The sequence below is a fragment of the Macrobrachium nipponense genome, chromosome 18 (genome assembly GCF_015104395.2).
Source record: "Macrobrachium nipponense isolate FS-2020 chromosome 18, ASM1510439v2, whole genome shotgun sequence".
Lineage (NCBI taxonomy): Eukaryota > Metazoa > Arthropoda > Malacostraca > Decapoda > Palaemonidae > Macrobrachium > Macrobrachium nipponense.
The window spans coordinates 43,163,928-43,168,927 of NC_087211.1; the positions used below are offsets into that span (position 1 = coordinate 43,163,928).

Sequence of the window (5,000 nt, forward strand, 5' to 3'; positions counted from 1 at the left end):
CTCGAAGTTAGTGAATATTTAGAGAGGAGAGGTAATATCATCAGTTCATGGCGATACATTTTTTTCCTTTTTTTGTATTGTATGCCAAAAAATAGAATGGATATTTGAGAGAGAGAGAGAGAGAGAGAGAGAGAGAGGATGGGGCTTGCAAGACTCGACCGGTCATACGTATGAGCCTTTACAAGAAATTACCAAAACGTAAAGCCTCAGACATGACCCGTTAGGCGAGTCCTGAGCTCAGGTAACTAGTTACGCGGCATGGCCTTGTCTGGGCTGCCACTGGGCCTGAGAGTTGCTTATACGCAAAGTCTCAGGAGGAAAACATGTCTTAAATTACCCACGAGGTGAGACAAGCATTAGCATAATGAAATTAAAGAAAGTTTGTTGGACGATTTAGACTTGAAAAGAGAAAGGTTGGTCAAATATTAACATACACATGGTTCATGTGTGGTCGTAGAGGTCAAATAAGAAAATTTTTTATACTATATATATTATATATACATATGTATAATATACATACATATATGTATAATGTATAAATGTAATAATATATATATATATATATATATATATATATATATTGTTATTCGTGGAACGGATAGTTCCGCCATTTTATCTTCTCATACAAGAGAAGCAGCATGGGAATTTGAACGAATGCAAGCTTGGTGGCCCTACCCAGAGCCTCGCCACACACCTACCTATCCTAGAACAGTCTCCTCCCTGAGGTCTCTTACTTTCAGACGCCACCGCAAGACGGCAGCGCCGAGCTGGCACCCCCAAATGGGGAATTGTGATGCAAATCTAGGCCTAAGACAAAAGGGACCAAGGGTCGCTGACCAGTAGGAAAACCTCCAAGGAAGTACCCCCCCAACTTTCAAGGGATGAGGGGGCGAACGCCAAAAGCATGGGTGGCCCTTCTTCACCGACTGAGAGTCTTACGAGGTGGATGTGCTGTCCTCTGTCCGCCTCTTCCGAGAGGCAACTCTCTCTCCCTTACAAAGTAGGTGTCTGTTGTATGAGAACCTCATACCCTAACCTATCCTTCCTCCTTCCCCAGGATAACATCCCATCCTTCCCTCCTATCCGTACAGAAAGAAATCCTATCCACCAATCCTTTGTTCCTCTCCCTCTCCTACCCTCCCGCGTGCACTCGTGGCGGGCTTTGCCTAAGACCGTTTCCCCTTTCCCTTAGAGTAGCCTCTCTTCATAATGTCTAAGCGCTAACCGTTTGTAAATATAACTGCTGCCATGTTTAATTAATTATAAGACCTATTGCTATGTCCATTAGTATAAATAATCTGTATAAGTCAAATAGAGCAGTGTAAGTGAATGGTTAAGTGGATTAGCGTATCTGCGCATTTTAACTAGTGTTTAATTGTCGTAAATTTCCCTTCCAGGGGGACGAAAGTACTTTTGCTGAACTTCCACATATGGTTACAAACCGTAGTACACCATTCCACTCCAGGGAAGTCCCTTACAGCTTCAAGCTTCAGCGGTTAACCATGGTTAACCTATATATATTATATATATATATATATATATATATATATATATATAGATATATATATATATATATAGATATATAATATCCTATCCGTTGTGCTCTCTTTTGTTACTAAATGTACAAAGTAATTGTTAAATACATTTATTGCCGGTATTTAGTGTCTGAACGCGGGCTGGCGACCTCCAAACTCCCTTCTTTTTATCTATATAAATTATGATACACGTGTGCGAACAAATAATCAAGGCATGAGCACAATTGTAACGTAAGAATATATATATATATATATATATATATATATATATATATATATATATATATTATATATATATCATATGTCAAATCACGGCAGAAAGTTGAGTGAAACTAAGGACTTTGAACAAGTACTTTAGTAGTTTATTTCTACATTCTCAAGTTCACACTGAATCAAGGAGAGGCTGACAGGCTTATTTATACAAAGGGAGAGCGGGGTTAGTTTGTTAATCTTAGCTGAATTTTCTTTGAGCAAAAAAGATATGGAAAGAGGATCAAGAGCTAATCTAGGGTGGAGACTTATGTCCTCGTTGACGTGGCTTCAATAAAAATGGACTCCAACAGACTCCTTTTCCTTTGGTTACTTCGTGTTGATCATTGATGACTTATTCCAGTTAATGGCATGACCTGTCTTGAGCCAATGATCCACAATACCATTATTCATTAAGCCTTTTGAAATGGCACATTTGTGCTGGGAGCATTGCATTTTAATACATTTAGAATGACATATGTAAATCTTATTGTATTCTTTGCAAGGAATACTTTAACAAAATCAATTTAGTTAAAAGGACTTTTTTTTTGGATTAGTTCAAATACCAAATAGAATAGTGAATTTCCTGATAAGGTTTATAAAAAAAGATAAAATTGTGCATATTACTAAAGCTGACAAATCAAATTGTTCTGTAGTAATGGATAAAATGAGTTATGCGGAAAAAAAGGAAAACATATTTTTTGTCTAATACTTATAGAAAGTTACAGAAAGACCCGTTAACTGATGCTATAAAATGTTCAATTCCAAAATATAAGTTATACAAAAGGAATTCAATTCAATAAAAGAGAAAGTGACGACGATTGACCCATCTTTACCTTGCATATATGGATTAATCAGGACCCATAAAAGAGATTTCACTATTCGTCCCACTATCACTTCACCAGGTTCTATTAGCTATAAACTTTCTAAATATCTAGTTAAACCACTATCACCTATCCTGGGCACTATATTCCTGATTTCCTCCATACAATTGTGTACCGTCCATAAAATTCACAATAGAATATGAAGAGAATAATTGTATACCATTTTTGGATGTCTTAGTTATTAGAAATAAATCCAATTTTTGTTTTAAAGTATACAGGAAACCCACGAAAAACTTGTCATATATTCACTTTTGCTCTAAACATTTTCCAGTATGTTGTATCTCAGAGCTCTTAGAATTTGACGTCCTGAATTTTTAGGGGATGAGTTTAAAATTATTGATATAAAAGAAGATTCATAATATTACCCTCCATTAAAGAATAATGGTATTGTGGATAATTGACTTAAGACAAGCCATGCCATTAGCTGGAATAAGGCATCGATAATCCACACAGTTAATGACCAAAGGAAAAGGAATCTGTTGGAGTCCATTTTTATTGAAGCCATTCTGCTAAGATTAACAAATTGTAACTCCGCCCTCCCTTTGTATAAATAAGCCTGTCAACCTCTCTTTGATATACGGGCTGCTCTACAAGCAAGAGCCCGTGCTGGCACAAGGCCAGCTTAATCTTAAACAACAACATCTCCTTGATTCAGTGTGAACTTGAGGACGTGTTTGTGTGTGTGTGTGTATTATATAATATATATTATATATAATTATATTAATATTAATATTATCAATAATAATATATATTTATTATGTTATATATAAATATATATTATATATATTATATATATATATATATATATATATATATATATATATATATATAGATATCTATATATTATATTAATATATATATATATATATATATATATAGTATTATCATATATATATATATATATATATATATATATATATAATGAATGGCATTGTCGTCGCTTCTAGAAAGGCGGATCTTTAATAAAAAGAGTATGGCCAGCAGAAACTTCAGCATTTTTCGTTAAAACTTTATTTTTATCCAACGCCTATGTTTCGGGATACAAATCCCATCTTCAGGGCTAAAAACAGGGAAAAAATTAAAATTTTAATTTTTTCCCTGTTTTTAGCCTGAAGATGGTCCTTCCCGAAACGTAGGCGTTGGATAAAAATAAAGTTTTAACAAAAATGCTGAAGTTTCTGCTGGCCACTCTTTTTATTATATATAATATATATATTATATAATATATATATATATATATATATAATATTATATATATATATGTGTGTGTGTGTGTGTGTGTATGTATTTAATAATATATATATAATATATATATATATAGATTATATAGCGTACTAGATATTATATATATGAGAGAAGAGAGAGAGAGAGAGAGCGAGAGAGAGAGAGAGAGGGAGAGAGAGAGAGAGCATAGAGAGAGAGGGACAATTTACTTAAAACTCTACAGATATTGAGAAAATATTTACGAACGGTCACAATCTTAATAACGTTTGGTTCTCGTGACCAACATAGCCAATAAAGCAAAAACAATTATTAAAGCCTGAATAGCTTAACAAAACGATACAACAGAAACACAGCGAATAATAACAAACAGAAACACTTCTTAGAACATCTGGATGAAGTGCAATCAAATCCAAACCGAATACTGATTGATCCCTTGCCGTAGTTTTCATGATATCCATATGAAAGTCGCCGACTGAAAGTTCATGGTAAACGTTTATTTTTAGCCAATGAAACACAACATCTAGTGTTTTCGGGATACGTTTATTGCTTTACATGTGAACGTATCGTTTTCAGTTCCTGCGTTACCGTTTATTGACATCCGTAAAAAAGCATAGTTTAACTGGATCTCAGAGCTTATACGAATTTCAAAATGAATACAGCCGATCAAGTCCTTAATTAGCGTTCACTAATAACCATAAAAATGTAGCATTGTAACACATCTTAAGGAAGCTCTTATTCGTGGACTTATCAATGCAACCACCGACCGCATAAAAACGGAAGCTTTCTTCACTTTCACTATTACCTTATTACTTTGTCGTGATTTTGCCATTTACCGCAAAGCTGGGGAACAATCTCTCTGGCAGTGTTATGAATATTCAGGTTGTAATTCCACATTACAACAACAACAACCGCCATTTCCTTGACTCTTCTGGTATCTCTTAATGACTGCTTGTTGTGAACATAGCTATAAGATTAACTGGTTTGTTTACATTGATTTACTGCATTTTGCAAATTATTTTCCTTCTCTATGCCGTACTTTCCTCCTTTTATCATATGATAATTCTATTACGTTCGATAATTAGTCCCCAGGAGGCCCCTGCCTATGCCT

The 5,000-nt window shown here is 34.5% G+C and overlaps 2 long non-coding RNA genes across 3 annotated transcripts in view; one reads left to right on the forward strand and one right to left on the reverse strand.

Moving 5' to 3' along the window:
* Positions 1-1,514, forward strand: part of LOC135197004 (uncharacterized) — a 6,461-nt gene extending 4,947 nt beyond the window's left edge. Inside the window, exons 2-3 of the long non-coding RNA XR_010310529.1 lie at positions 741-1,000; positions 1,398-1,514. This is a non-coding gene — a long non-coding RNA (uncharacterized LOC135197004). The remainder of the gene's footprint in view (positions 1-740; positions 1,001-1,397) is intronic.
* Positions 1-5,000, reverse strand: part of LOC135197003 (uncharacterized) — a 900,249-nt gene that overhangs the window by 682,908 nt on the left and 212,341 nt on the right. The window lies entirely within an intron of this gene.